The sequence below is a fragment of the Hemitrygon akajei genome, unplaced genomic scaffold (assembly GCF_048418815.1).
Source record: "Hemitrygon akajei unplaced genomic scaffold, sHemAka1.3 Scf000037, whole genome shotgun sequence".
Classification (NCBI taxonomy): Eukaryota; Metazoa; Chordata; class Chondrichthyes; order Myliobatiformes; family Dasyatidae; genus Hemitrygon; species Hemitrygon akajei.
The window spans coordinates 9,379,423-9,396,030 of NW_027331923.1; positions in this window are offsets into that span (position 1 = coordinate 9,379,423).

A 16,608-nucleotide genomic window follows, 5' to 3' on the forward strand; every position below is an offset into this window, starting at 1 on the left:
TGATGGGAATGTGCGGATGGAGTTTCACTCTGAGTCTGACCCCGTTAGTGTTTGATGGGACTTTGCGAACGTAGATTGACTCAGACTCTGACACCGGGATTGTGTGATGGAAAGGCGTGGAGGGATATTCACTCTATGTCTGTCCCGGGACATTGTGATGGGACGGTGTGGTGTTAGATTCGCCTGTTGACTGTCCCCGGGTGTGTGTGATGGGACTGTGCGGATGGAGATTCACTCTGTGTCTGACACCGTTATTGTGTGATGGGACTTTGCGGAAGTAGATTCACTCAGACTCTGACCCCGAGATTGTGTGATGGAAAGGCGTGGAGGGATATTCACTCTATGTGTGTCCCGGGAGTCTGTGATGGGACGGTGCGCACCTATATTGACTCTGTGTTTGAACCCGGTAGTGTTTGATGGGACGGCGTAGAGGTAGACTCTCTGTGTCTCTGACACCGGGAGGGTGTGATGGGACTGTGCGGATGGAGTTTCACTCTGTGTCTGACCCCGTTAGTGTGTGATGGGACTTTGCGAACGTAGATTCACTCAGACTCTGACCCCGGGATTGTGTGATGGAAAGGCGTGGTGATAGATTCACTCAGTGTCTGACACTGGGCGTGTGTGATGGGAAGGTCTGGAGGTAGATTCACACAGTGCCTGACCCCGAAAGTGTGTGATGTGCCGGTGTGCAATGAGATTCACTCTGTGTATGATTACGGGAGTTTCTGATGTGACGTTGTGGATGGAGATTCACTCTGTGTCTGTCCCCGGGAGTTTGTGATGGGACGGTGCGGATGGAGATTCACTCTGTGTCTGACCCCGGGAGTGTGTGATGGTACGGTGTGGAGGGATATTCACTCTATGTGTGTCCCGGGAGTCTGTGATGGGACGGTGCGCACCTATATTGACTCTGTGTTTGAACCCGGTAGTGTTTGATGGGACGGCGTAGAGGTAGACTCTCTGTGTCTCTGACACCGGGAGGGTGTGATGGGACTGTGCGGATGGAGTTTCACTCTGTGTCTGACCCCGTTAGTGTGTGATGGGACTTTGCGAACGTAGATTCACTCAGACTCTGACCCCGGGATTGTGTGATGGAAAGGCGTGGTGATAGATTCACTCAGTGTCTGACTCTGGGCGTGTGTGATGGGAAGGTCTGGAGGTAGATTCACACAGTGCCTGACCCCGGAAGTGTTAGATGTGCCGGTGTGCAATGAGATTCACTCTGTGTATGATTACGGGAGTTTCTGATGTGACGTTGTGGATGGAGATTCACTCTGTGTCTGTCCCCGGGAGTTTGTGTTGGGACGGTGCGGATGGAGATTCACTCTGTGTCTGACCCCGGGAGTGTGTGATGGTACGGTGTGGAGGGAGATTCACTCTGTGTCAGACCCCCGGATTGTGAGATGGTACGGTGAGGAGCGAGATTTACTCTGTGTCTGACACCGGATGTGTGTGATGGGATTTTGCGGTTGCTGATTCGCTCAGTGTCTGACCCCGGGAGTTTGTTATATGGCGGTGTGGATGAGATTCACTCTCTGTCTGACCACCGTAGTGTGTGATGGGACCGTGTGGAGGGAGATTCACTCACTGCCTGACCCCGGGAGTGTGAGATGGGACCGTCTTTAGGTAGATTCACTCTGTGTTTGAACTCGGTATTGTTTGATGGGACGGCGTTAAGGGATCTCACTCTGTCTCTGACACCAGGAGTGTGCGATGGGACGGTGTGATGGAGATTCATTCTGTGTCTGACCCCGTGAGTGTGTGAAGTGGCGGTGTGGAATGCGATTCACTCTGTGTCTGACCACGGGAGTGTGTGATAGGAAGGTGTGGATGGAGATTCACTCTGTTTCTGTCCCTCGGATTGTGAGATGGTACGGTGAGGAGCGAGATACACTCTGTGTCAGTCACCGGGAGTGTGTGTTTTGGGACGGTTTGGAAGGAGATTCACTCTGTGTTTGAACCTGGTAGTGTTTGATGGGACCGCGTACAGGGAGACTCTCTCTGTCTCTGACACGTGCAGTGCCTTATGGGACTTTGCGGAGGTAGATTCACTCAGACTCTGACCCCGGGATTGTGCGATGGAAAGGCGTAGAGGGATATTCACTCTTTGTGTGTCCCGGGAGTCTGTGATCGGACGGTGCGCACCTATATTGACGCTGTGTTTGAACCCGGTAGTGTTTGATGGGACGGCGTAGAGGTAGACTCACTCTGTCTCTGACACCGGGAGTGTGTGATGGGACAGTGTGGAGATAGATTCACTCTGTTTCTGACCCCGGGACATTGTGCTGGGACGATGTGGTTTAGATTCACTCGTTGACTGACCCCGGGTGTGTGTTATGAGACTATGCGGATGTAGATCTACTCTGTGTTTGAACCTGGTTGTGTTTGATGGGACCGCGTAGAGGGAGACTCACTCTGTCTCTGACACGTGCAGTGCCTGATGGGACTTTGCGGAGGTAGATTTACTCAGACTCTGACCTCGGGATTGTGTGATGGAAAGTCGTGGAGGGATATTCACTCTATGTGTGTCCCCGGGAGTCTGTGATGGGACGGTGCGCACCTATATTGACTCTGTGTTTGAACCCTGTAGTGTTTGATGGGACGGCGTAGAGGTAGACTCACTCTTTCTCTGACACCGGGAGGGTGTGAGGGGACTGTGCGGATGGCGTTTCACTCTGTGTCTGACCCCGTTAGTGTGTGATGGGACTTTGCGGTCGTAGATTCACTCAGACTCTGACCCCGGAATTGGGTGATGGAAAGGCGTGGAGGGATATTCACTCTATGTCTGTCCCGGGAGTCTGTGATGGGACGGTTCGCACCTATATTGACTCTGTGTTTGAACCCGGTAGTGTTTGATGGGGCGGCGTAGAGGTAGACTCACTCTGTCTCTGACACCGGGAGTGTGTGATGGGACGGTGTGGTGTTAGATTCGCCTGTTGACTGTCCCCGGGTGTGTGTGATGGGACTGTGCGGATGGAGATTCACTCTGTGTCTGACACCGTTATTGTGTGATGGGACTTTGCGGAAGTAGATTCACTCAGACTCTGACCCCGAGATTGTGTGATGGAAAGGCGTGGAGGGATATTCACTCTATCTGTGTCCCCGGGACTCTGTGATGGGACGGTGCGCACCTATATTGACTCTGTGTTTGAACCCGGTAGTGTTTGATGGGACGGCGTAGAGGTAGACTCACTCTGTCTCTGACACCGGGAGTGTGTGATGGGACAGTGTGGAGATAGATTCACTCTGTTTCTGACCCCGGGACATTGTGCTGGGACGATGTGGTTTAGATTCACTCGTTGACTGACCCCGGGTGTGTGTTATGAGACTATGCGGATGTAGATCTACTCTGTGTTTGAACCTGGTAGTGTTTGATGGGACCGCGTAGAGGGAGACTCACTCTGTCTCTGACACGTGCAGTGCCTGATGGGACTTTGCGGAGGTAGATTTACTCAGACACTGACCTCGGGATTGTGTGATGGAAAGGCGTGGAGGGATATTCACTCTATGTGTGTCCCCGGGAGTCTGTGATGGGACGGTGCGCACCTATATTGACTCTGTGTTTGAACACGGTCGTGTGTCAAGGGACGTTCTGGATGTATATTCACTCTGTCTCTGACCCCGGGTGTGTGTGATGGGACGGTGTGGAGGGAGATTCACTCCGTGTCTGACCTTGGGTGTGTGTGATTTGACGGTCTGGAGGGAGATTCACTCTGCGTCTGACCCCGGGAGTGTGTGATGGGACTGTGTGGATGGAGATTCACTCTGTTTCTGACCCTCAGATTGTGAGATGGTACGGTGAGGAGCGAGATTCACTCTGTGTCAGTCACCGGGAGTGTGTGTTTTGGGACGGTTTGGAAGGAGATTCACTCTGTGTTTGAAACTGGTAGTGTTTGATACGACCGCGTAGAGGGAGACTAACTCTGTCTCTGACACGTGCAGTGCCTGATGGGACTTTGCAGAGGTAGATTCACTCAGATGCTGACCCCGGGATTGTGTGATGGAAAGGCGTGGAGGGATATTCACTCTATGTGTGTCCCGGGAGTCTGTGATGGGACGGTGCGCACCTATATTGACTCTGTGTTTGAACCCGGTAGTGTTTGATGGGACGGCGTAGAGGTAGACTCTCTGTGTCTCTGACACCGGGAGGGTGTGATGGGACTGTGCGGATGGAGTTTCACTCTGTGTCTGACCCTGGAAGTGTGTGATGGGACGGTGTGGATGGAAATTTGGTTTGTGCGTGACCCTGACAGCGTGAGATGGGACGGTGTGGATGGAGATTCACTCTGTATCTGACCCCAGCCGTGTTTGATGGGACGATGGGGAGTGAGATTCGCTCTGTGTCTGATCCCGGGAGTGTGTGATGTGACGGTGTGGATGGAGATTCATTCTGTGTCTGACCGCGGGAGTGTGTGATGGGACGGTGTGGATGGAGATTCACTCTGTGTCTGACCCCGGGATTGTGAGATGGTACGGTGAGGAGCGAGATTCACTCTGTGACTGACCCCGGGATTGTGTGATAGGACGGTGTGGAGGGAGATTCACTCTGTGTCTGACCCCGCAAGTGTGTGATTGGACGGTGTTGAGGTAGATTCACTAAGAGTCTGACGCCGGAATTGTGTTATTGGACTGTGTGGATGGAGATTCATTCTGTGTCTGACACCGGCAGTGTGTGATGGGACGGTGTGGAGGGAGATTCACTCTGTGTCTGACCCCGGGAGTGTGTGATGGGACGGTGTGGAGGGAGATTCACTCTGTGTCTGACCCCGGGATTGTGTGATGGGACGGTGTGGAGGTAGATTCACACAGTGCCTGACGCCGGGAGTGTGTGATGGGACGGTGTGGATGGAGATTCACTCCATGTCGGACCCCCGGATTGTTAGGAGGTATGGTGAGAAGCGAGATTCACTCTGTGTCTGACCCCGGGAGTGTGTGATGGGACGGTGTGGAGGGAGATTCACTGTGTGTCTGACCCCGGGAGTTTGTGATGGGACGGTGTTGAGGTAGTTTCACTCAGTGTCTGACCCCGGAATTGTGTGATCGGACGGTGTGGAGGGAGATGCATTCTGTGTCTGACGCCGGGAGTGTGTGATGGGACGGTGTGGATGGAGATTCACTCCATGTCTGACCCCCGGTTTGTTAGGAGGTATGGTGAGAAGCGAGATTCACTCTGTGTCTGACCCTTGGAGTGTGTGATGGGATGGTGTGGAGGGTGTTACACTGTGTGTCTGACCCCGGGAGTGTGTGATGGGACGGTGTTGAGGTAGTTTCACTCAGTGTATGACCCCGGAATTGTGTGATCGGACTGTGTGGATGGAGATTCATTCTGTGTCTGATCCCGGGAGTGTGTGATGGGACGGTGTGGATGGAGATTCACTAAGTGTCTGACCCCGGGAGTGTGAGATAGTACGGTGTGGATGGAGATTTGGTCTGTGTCTGACCCTGGGAGCGGGAGATGGGACGGTGTGGATGGAGATTCACTCTGTGTCTGACCCCAGCCTTGTTTGATGGGACGATGAGGAGGGAGATTCTCTCTGGTTCTGACCCTGGGAGCGGGAGATGGGACGGTGGTGATGGAGATTCACTCTGTGTCTGACCCCAGCCGTGTTTGATGGGACGATGGGGAGGGAGATTCACTCTGGTTCTGACCCTGGGAGCGTGTGATGAGACGGTGCGGAGGGATTATCACTCTGTGTCTGACCACGGGAGTGTGTGATGTGGCGGTGTGGAGGGTGATTCCATCTGTGTCTGATCCCGGGAGTGTGTGAAGGGATAGTGTGGAGGTAGATTCACTCTGTGTCTAACCCCGGGAGTGTGTGATCGGACGGTGTGAATGGAGGTTCACTCTGTGTCTGACCCTGGAAGTGTGTGATGGGACGGTGTGGATGGAAATTTGGTTTGTGCGTGACCCTGACAGCGTGAGATGGGACGGTGTGGATGGAGATTCACTCTGTATCTGACCCCAGCCGTGTTTGATGGGACGATGGGGAGTGAGATTCGCTCTGTGTCTGATCCCGGGAGTGTGTGATGTGACGGTGTGGATGGAGATTCATTCTGTGTCTGACCGCGGGAGTGTGTGATGGGACGGTGTGGACGGAGATTCACTCTGTGTCTGACCCCGGGATTGTGAGATGGTACGGTGAGGAGCGAGATTCACTCTGTGACTGACCCCGGGATTGTGTGATAGGACGGTGTTGAGGTAGATTCACTAAGAGTCTGACGCCGGAATTGTGTTATTGGACGGTGTGGAGGGAGATGCATTCTGTGTCTGACGCCGGGAGTGTGTGATGGGACGGTGTGGAGGGAGATTCACTCTGTGTCTGACCCCGGGAGTGTGTGATGGGACGGTGTGGAGGGAGATTCACTCTGTGTCTGACCCCGGGATTGTGTGATGGGACGGTGTGGAGGTAGATTCACACAGTGCCTGACGCCGGGAGTGTGTGATGGGACGGTGTGGATGGAGATTCACTCCATGTCGGACCCCCGGATTGTTAGGAGGTATGGTGAGAAGCGAGATTCACTCTGTGTCTGACCCCGGGAGTGTGTGATGGGACGGTGTGGAGGGAGATTCACTGTGTGTCTGACCCCCGGATTGTGAGATGGTACGGTGAGGAGCGAGATTCACTCTGTGTCTGACCCCGTTAGTGTGTGATCGGACGGTGTGGATGGAGATTTGGTTTGAGTGTGACCCTGGGAGCGTGAGATTGGATGGTGTGGATGGAGATTCACTCTGTGACTGACCCCAGCCGCGTTTGATGGGACGATGGGGAGTGGGATTCACTCTGTGTCTGACCCCGGAATTGTGTGATGTGACTGTGTGGATGGAGATTCATTCTGTGTCTGACCCCGGGAGTGTGTGATGGGACGGTGTGGAGGTAGATTCACACAGTGCCTGACCACTGGAGTGTGTGATGGGCCGGTGTGGATGGAGATTCACTCTGTGTCTGACCCCCGGATGCTGAGATGGTACGGTGAGGAGCGAGATACACTCTGTGTCTGATTCCGGGAGTGTGTGATGTGACGGGTTGGATGGAGATTCACTAAGTGTCTGACCCCGGGAGTGTGAGATAGTACGGTGTGGATGGAGATTTGGTCTGTGTCTGACCCTGGGAGCGGGAGATGGGACGGTGTGGATGGAGATTCACTCTGTGTCTGACCCCAGCCTTGTTTGATGGGACGATGAGGAGGGAGATTCTCTCTGGTTCTGACCCTGGGAGCGGGAGATGGGACGGTGGTGATGGAGATTCACTCTGTGTCTGACCCCAGCCGTGTTTGATGGGACGATGGGGAGGGAGATTCACTCTGGTTCTGACCCTGGGAGCGTGTGATGAGACGGTGCGGAGGGATTATCACTCTGTGTCTGACCACGGGAGTGTGTGATGTGGCGGTGTGGAGGGTGATTCCATCTGTGTCTGCTCCCGGGAGTGTGTGAAGGGATAGTGTGGAGGTAGATTCAATCTGTGTCTAACCCCGGGAGTGTGTGATCGGACGGTGTGAATGGAGGTTCACTCTGTGTCTGACCCTGGAAGTGTGTGATGGGACTGTGTGGATGGAAATTTGGTTTGTGCGTGACCCTGACAGCGTGAGATGGGACGGTGTGGATGGAGATTCACTCTGTGTCTGACCCCAGCCGTGTTTGATAGGACGATGGGGAGTGAGATTCGCTCTGTGTCTGATCCCGGGAGTGTGTGATGGGACGGTGTGGATGGAGATTCATTCTGTGTCTGACCGCGGGAGTGTGTGATGGGACGGTGTGGATGGAGATTCACTCTGTGTCTGACCCCCGGATTGTGAGATGGTACGGTGAGGAGCGAGATTCACTCTGTGACTGACCCCGGGATTGTGTGATAGGACGGTGTGGAGGGAGATTCACTCTGTGTCTGACCCCGCAAGTGTGTGATTGGACGGTGTTGAGGTAGATTCACTAAGAGTCTGACGCCGGAATTGTGTTATTGGACTGTGTGGATGGAGATTCACTCTGTGTCTGACCCCGGGAGTGTGTGATGTGACGGTGTGGAGGTAGATTCACACAGTGCCTGACGCCGGGAGTGTGTGATGGGACGGTGTGGATGGAGATTCACTCCATGTCGGACCCCCGGATTGTTAGGAGGTATGGTGAGAAGCGAGATTCACTCTGTGTCTGACCCCGGGAGTGTGTGATGGGACGGTGTGGAGGGAGATTCACTGTGTGTCTGACCCCGGGAGTTTGTGATGGGACGGTGTTGAGGTAGTTTCACTCAGTGTCTGACCCCGGAATTGTGTGATCGGACTGTGTGGATGGAGATGCATTCTGTGTCTGATCCCGGGAGTGTGTGATGGGACGGTGTGGATGGAGATTCACTCCATGTCTGACCTCCGGATTGTTAGGAGGTATGGTGAGAAGCGAGATTCACTCTGTGTCTGACCCCGGGAGAGTGTGATGGGACGGTGTGGATGGAGATTCATTCTGTGTCTGATCCCGGGAGTGTGTGATGGGACCGTGTGGAGGGAGATTCACTCTATGTCTGACCCCGGGAGTGTGTGATGGGACGGGTTGATGGAGATTCATTCTGCGTCTGACCCCGGGATTGAGTGATGTGGCGGTGTGGAATGATTTTCACTCTGTGTCTGACCACGGGAGTGTGTGATGGGACGGTGTGGATGGAGATTCACTCTGTGTCTGACCCCCGGATTGTGAGATGGTACGGTGAGGAGCGAGATTCACTCTGTGTCTGACCTCGGGCGTGTGTGATGGGACGGTGTGGACGGAGATTCACTCTGCCTCTGACCCCGGGAGTTTGTGATGGGACGGTGTGTAGGTAGATTCACTCAGTGTCTGAACCCGGGAGTGTGTGATGGGACGGTGCGGATGGAGATTCACTCTGTGTCTGACCCCGTTAGTGTGTGATGGGACGTTGCGGAGGTAGATTCACTCAGTGTCTGACCCCGGGAGTGTGTGATGGGAAGGTGTGGATGGAGATTCACTCTGTGTCTGACTCCAACCGTGTTTCATGGGACGGTGTGGAGGGAGATTTACTGTGTGTCTGACCCCGGGAGTGTGTGATGGGACGGTGTTGAGGTAGATTCACACAGTGCCTGACGCCTGGAGTGTGTGATGGGACGGTGTGGATGGAGATTCACTCTGTTTTTGACCCCCGGATTGTTAGGAGGTATGGTGAATAAGCGAGATTCACTCTGTGTCTGACCCCGGGATTGTGTGATGTGGCGGTGTGGAATGATTTTCACTCTGTGTCTGACCACGGGAGTGTGTGATGAGACGGTGTGGATGGAGATTCACTCTTGGTCTGACCCCCGGATTGTGAGATGGTACGGTGAGGAGCGAGATTCACTCTGTGTCTGACCCCGTTAGTGTGTGATCGGACGGTGTGGATGGAGATTTGGTTTGTGTGTGACCCTGGGTTGCGTGAGATTGGATGGTGTGGATGGAGATTCACTCTGTGTCTGACCCCAGCCGCGTTTGATGGGACGATGGGGAGTGGGATTCACTCTGTGTCTGACCCCGGAATTGTGTGATGTGACTGTGTGGATGGAGATTCATTCTGTGTCTGACCCCGGGAGTGTGTGATGGGACGGTGTGGAGGGAGATACACTCTGTGTCTGACCCCGGGAGTGTGTGATGGGACGGTGTGGAGGTAGATTCACACAGTGCCTGACCACTGGAGTGTGTGATGGGCCGGTGTGGATGGAGATTCACTCTGTGTCTGACCCCCGGATGCTGAGATGGTACGGTGAGGAGCGAGATACACTCTGTGTCTGACTCCGGGAGTGTGTGATGTGACGGGTTGGATGGAGATTCACTAAGTGTCTGACCCCGGGAGTGTGAGATAGTACGGTGTGGATGGAGATTTGGTCTGTGTCTGACCCTGGGAGCGGGAGATGGGACGGTGTGGATGGAGATTCACTCTGTGTCTGACCCCAGCCTTGTTTGATGGGACGATGAGGAGGGAGATTCTCTCTGGTTCTGACCCTGGGAGCGGGAGATGGGACGGTGGTGATGGAGATTCACTCTGTGTCTGACCCCAGCCGTGTTTGATGGGACGATGGGGAGGGAGATTCACTCTGGTTCTGACCCTGGGAGCGTGTGATGAGACGGTGCGGAGGGATTATCACTCTGTGTCTGACCACGGGAGTGTGTGATGTGGCGGTGTGGAGGGTGATTCCATCTGTGTCTGCTCCCGGGAGTGTGTGAAGGGATAGTGTGGAGGTAGATTCAATCTGTGTCTAACCCCGGGAGTGTGTGATCGGACGGTGTGAATGGAGGTTCACTCTGTGTCTGACCCTGGAAGTGTGTGATGGGACTGTGTGGATGGAAATTTGGTTTGTGCGTGACCCTGACAGCGTGAGATGGGACGGTGTGGATGGAGATTCACTCTGTGTCTGACCCCAGCCGTGTTTGATGGGACGATGGGGAGTGAGATTCGCTCTGTGTCTGATCCCGGGAGTGTGTGATGGGACGGTGTGGATGGAGATTCATTCTGTGTCTGACCGCGGGAGTGTGTGATGGGACGGTGTGGATGGAGATTCACTCTGTGTCTGACCCCCGGATTGTGAGATGGTACGGTGAGGAGCGAGATTCACTCTGTGACTGACCCCGGGATTGTGTGATAGGACGGTGTGGAGGGAGATTCACTCTGTGTCTGACCCCGCAAGTGTGTGATTGGACGGTGTTGAGGTAGATTCACTAAGAGTCTGACGCCGGAATTGTGTTATTGGACTGTGTGGATGGAGATTCATTCTGTGTCTGACCCCGGCAGTGTGTGATGGGACGGTGTGGAGGGAGATTCACTCTGTGTCTGACCCCGGGAGTGTGTGATGTGACGGTGTGGAGGTAGATTCACACAGTGCCTGACGCCGGGAGTGTGTGATGGGACGGTGTGGATGGAGATTCACTCCATGTCGGACCCCCGGATTGTTAGGAGGTATGGTGAGAAGCGAGATTCACTCTGTGTCTGACCCCGGGAGTGTGTGATGGGACGGTGTGGAGGGAGATTCACTGTGTGTCTGACCCCGGGAGTTTGTGATGGGACGGTGTTGAGGTAGTTTCACTCAGTGTCTGACCCCGGAATTGTGTGATCGGACGGTGTGGAGGGAGATGCATTCTGTGTCTGACGCCGGGAGTGTGTGATGGGACGGTGTGGATGGAGATTCACTCCATGTCTGACCCCCGGTTTGTTAGGAGGTATGGTGAGAAGCGAGATTCACTCTGTGTCTGACCCTTGGAGTGTGTGATGGGATGGTGTGGAGGGTGTTACACTGTGTGTCTGACCCCGGGAGTGTGTGATGGGACGGTGTTGAGGTAGTTTCACTCAGTGTATGACCCCGGAATTGTGTGATCGGACTGTGTGGATGGAGATTCATTCTGTGTCTGATCCCGGGAGTGTGTGATGGGACGGTGTGGATGGAGATTCACTAAGTGTCTGACCCCGGGAGTGTGAGATAGTACGGTGTGGATGGAGATTTGGTCTGTGTCTGACCCTGGGAGCGGGAGATGGGACGGTGTGGATGGAGATTCACTCTGTGTCTGACCCCAGCCTTGTTTGATGGGACGATGAGGAGGGAGATTCTCTCTGGTTCTGACCCTGGGAGCGGGAGATGGGACGGTGGTGATGGAGATTCACTCTGTGTCTGACCCCAGCCGTGTTTGATGGGACGATGGGGAGGGAGATTCACTCTGGTTCTGACCCTGGGAGCGTGTGATGAGACGGTGCGGAGGGATTATCACTCTGTGTCTGACCACGGGAGTGTGTGATGTGGCGGTGTGGAGGGTGATTCCATCTGTGTCTGATCCCGGGAGTGTGTGAAGGGATAGTGTGGAGGTAGATTCACTCTGTGTCTAACCCCGGGAGTGTGTGATCGGACGGTGTGAATGGAGGTTCACTCTGTGTCTGACCCTGGAAGTGTGTGATGGGACGGTGTGGATGGAAATTTGGTTTGTGCGTGACCCTGACAGCGTGAGATGGGACGGTGTGGATGGAGATTCACTCTGTATCTGACCCCAGCCGTGTTTGATGGGACGATGGGGAGTGAGATTCGCTCTGTGTCTGATCCCGGGAGTGTGTGATGTGACGGTGTGGATGGAGATTCATTCTGTGTCTGACCGCGGGAGTGTGTGATGGGACGGTGTGGACGGAGATTCACTCTGTGTCTGACCCCGGGATTGTGAGATGGTACGGTGAGGAGCGAGATTCACTCTGTGACTGACCCCGGGATTGTGTGATAGGACGGTGTTGAGGTAGATTCACTAAGAGTCTGACGCCGGAATTGTGTTATTGGACGGTGTGGAGGGAGATGCATTCTGTGTCTGACGCCGGGAGTGTGTGATGGGACGGTGTGGAGGGAGATTCACTCTGTGTCTGACCCCGGGAGTGTGTGATGGGACGGTGTGGAGGGAGATTCACTCTGTGTCTGACCCCGGGATTGTGTGATGGGACGGTGTGGAGGTAGATTCACACAGTGCCTGACGCCGGGAGTGTGTGATGGGACGGTGTGGATGGAGATTCACTCCATGTCGGACCCCCGGATTGTTAGGAGGTATGGTGAGAAGCGAGATTCACTCTGTGTCTGACCCCGGGAGTGTGTGATGGGACGGTGTGGAGGGAGATTCACTGTGTGTCTGACCCCCGGATTGTGAGATGGTACGGTGAGGAGCGAGATTCACTCTGTGTCTGACCCCGTTAGTGTGTGATCGGACGGTGTGGATGGAGATTTGGTTTGAGTGTGACCCTGGGAGCGTGAGATTGGATGGTGTGGATGGAGATTCACTCTGTGACTGACCCCAGCCGCGTTTGATGGGACGATGGGGAGTGGGATTCACTCTGTGTCTGACCCCGGAATTGTGTGATGTGACTGTGTGGATGGAGATTCATTCTGTGTCTGACCCCGGGAGTGTGTGATGGGACGGTGTGGAGGTAGATTCACACAGTGCCTGACCACTGGAGTGTGTGATGGGCCGGTGTGGATGGAGATTCACTCTGTGTCTGACCCCCGGATGCTGAGATGGTACGGTGAGGAGCGAGATACACTCTGTGTCTGATTCCGGGAGTGTGTGATGTGACGGGTTGGATGGAGATTCACTAAGTGTCTGACCCCGGGAGTGTGAGATAGTACGGTGTGGATGGAGATTTGGTCTGTGTCTGACCCTGGGAGCGGGAGATGGGACGGTGTGGATGGAGATTCACTCTGTGTCTGACCCCAGCCTTGTTTGATGGGACGATGAGGAGGGAGATTCTCTCTGGTTCTGACCCTGGGAGCGGGAGATGGGACGGTGGTGATGGAGATTCACTCTGTGTCTGACCCCAGCCGTGTTTGATGGGACGATGGGGAGGGAGATTCACTCTGGTTCTGACCCTGGGAGCGTGTGATGAGACGGTGCGGAGGGATTATCACTCTGTGTCTGACCACGGGAGTGTGTGATGTGGCGGTGTGGAGGGTGATTCCATCTGTGTCTGCTCCCGGGAGTGTGTGAAGGGATAGTGTGGAGGTAGATTCAATCTGTGTCTAACCCCGGGAGTGTGTGATCGGACGGTGTGAATGGAGGTTCACTCTGTGTCTGACCCTGGAAGTGTGTGATGGGACTGTGTGGATGGAAATTTGGTTTGTGCGTGACCCTGACAGCGTGAGATGGGACGGTGTGGATGGAGATTCACTCTGTGTCTGACCCCAGCCGTGTTTGATAGGACGATGGGGAGTGAGATTCGCTCTGTGTCTGATCCCGGGAGTGTGTGATGGGACGGTGTGGATGGAGATTCATTCTGTGTCTGACCGCGGGAGTGTGTGATGGGACGGTGTGGATGGAGATTCACTCTGTGTCTGACCCCCGGATTGTGAGATGGTACGGTGAGGAGCGAGATTCACTCTGTGACTGACCCCGGGATTGTGTGATAGGACGGTGTGGAGGGAGATTCACTCTGTGTCTGACCCCGCAAGTGTGTGATTGGACGGTGTTGAGGTAGATTCACTAAGAGTCTGACGCCGGAATTGTGTTATTGGACTGTGTGGATGGAGATTCACTCTGTGTCTGACCCCGGGAGTGTGTGATGTGACGGTGTGGAGGTAGATTCACACAGTGCCTGACGCCGGGAGTGTGTGATGGGACGGTGTGGATGGAGATTCACTCCATGTCGGACCCCCGGATTGTTAGGAGGTATGGTGAGAAGCGAGATTCACTCTGTGTCTGACCCCGGGAGTGTGTGATGGGACGGTGTGGAGGGAGATTCACTGTGTGTCTGACCCCGGGAGTTTGTGATGGGACGGTGTTGAGGTAGTTTCACTCAGTGTCTGACCCCGGAATTGTGTGATCGGACTGTGTGGATGGAGATGCATTCTGTGTCTGATCCCGGGAGTGTGTGATGGGACGGTGTGGATGGAGATTCACTCCATGTCTGACCTCCGGATTGTTAGGAGGTATGGTGAGAAGCGAGATTCACTCTGTGTCTGACCCCGGGAGAGTGTGATGGGACGGTGTGGATGGAGATTCATTCTGTGTCTGATCCCGGGAGTGTGTGATGGGACCGTGTGGAGGGAGATACACTCTATGTCTGACCCCGGGAGTGTGTGATGGGACGGGTTGATGGAGATTCATTCTGCGTCTGACCCCGGGATTGAGTGATGTGGCGGTGTGGAATGATTTTCACTCTGTGTCTGACCACGGGAGTGTGTGATGGGACGGTGTGGATGGAGATTCACTCTGTGTCTGACCCCCGGATTGTGAGATGGTACGGTGAGGAGCGAGATTCACTCTGTGTCTGACCTCGGGCGTGTGTGATGGGACGGTGTGGACGGAGATTCACTCTGCCTCTGACCCCGGGAGTTTGTGATGGGACGGTGTGTAGGTAGATTCACTCAGTGTCTGAACCCGGGAGTGTGTGATGGGACGGTGCGGATGGAGATTCACTCTGTGTCTGACCCCGTTAGTGTGTGATGGGACGTTGCGGAGGTAGATTCACTCAGTGTCTGACCCCGGGAGTGTGTGATGGGAAGGTGTGGATGGAGATTCACTCTGTGTCTGACTCCAACCGTGTTTCATGGGACGGTGTGGAGGGAGATTTACTGTGTGTCTGACCCCGGGAGTGTGTGATGGGACGGTGTTGAGGTAGATTCACACAGTGCCTGACGCCTGGAGTGTGTGATGGGACGGTGTGGATGGAGATTCACTCTGTTTTTGACCCCCGGATTGTTAGGAGGTATGGTGAATAAGCGAGATTCACTCTGTGTCTGACCCCGGGATTGTGTGATGTGGCGGTGTGGAATGATTTTCACTCTGTGTCTGACCACGGGAGTGTGTGATGAGACGGTGTGGATGGAGATTCACTCTTGGTCTGACCCCCGGATTGTGAGATGGTACGGTGAGGAGCGAGATTCACTCTGTGTCTGACCCCGTTAGTGTGTGATCGGACGGTGTGGATGGAGATTTGGTTTGTGTGTGACCCTGGGTTGCGTGAGATTGGATGGTGTGGATGGAGATTCACTCTGTGTCTGACCCCAGCCGCGTTTGATGGGACGATGGGGAGTGGGATTCACTCTGTGTCTGACCCCGGAATTGTGTGATGTGACTGTGTGGATGGAGATTCATTCTGTGTCTGACCCCGGGAGTGTGTGATGGGACGGTGTGGAGGGAGATACACTCTGTGTCTGACCCCGGGAGTGTGTGATGGGACGGTGTGGAGGTAGATTCACACAGTGCCTGACCACTGGAGTGTGTGATGGGCCGGTGTGGATGGAGATTCACTCTGTGTCTGACCCCCGGATGCTGAGATGGTACGGTGAGGAGCGAGATACACTCTGTGTCTGACTCCGGGAGTGTGTGATGTGACGGGTTGGATGGAGATTCACTAAGTGTCTGACCCCGGGAGTGTGAGATAGTACGGTGTGGATGGAGATTTGGTCTGTGTCTGACCCTGGGAGCGGGAGATGGGACGGTGTGGATGGAGATTCACTCTGTGTCTGACCCCAGCCTTGTTTGATGGGACGATGAGGAGGGAGATTCTCTCTGGTTCTGACCCTGGGAGCGGGAGATGGGACGGTGGTGATGGAGATTCACTCTGTGTCTGACCCCAGCCGTGTTTGATGGGACGATGGGGAGGGAGATTCACTCTGGTTCTGACCCTGGGAGCGTGTGATGAGACGGTGCGGAGGGATTATCACTCTGTGTCTGACCACGGGAGTGTGTGATGTGGCGGTGTGGAGGGTGATTCCATCTGTGTCTGCTCCCGGGAGTGTGTGAAGGGATAGTGTGGAGGTAGATTCAATCTGTGTCTAACCCCGGGAGTGTGTGATCGGACGGTGTGAATGGAGGTTCACTCTGTGTCTGACCCTGGAAGTGTGTGATGGGACTGTGTGGATGGAAATTTGGTTTGTGCGTGACCCTGACAGCGTGAGATGGGACGGTGTGGATGGAGATTCACTCTGTGTCTGACCCCAGCCGTGTTTGATGGGACGATGGGGAGTGAGATTCGCTCTGTGTCTGATCCCGGGAGTGTGTGATGGGACGGTGTGGATGGAGATTCATTCTGTGTCTGACCGCGGGAGTGTGTGATGGGACGGTGTGGATGGAGATTCACTCTGTGTCTGACCCCCGGATTGTGAGATGGTACGGTGAGGAGCGAGATT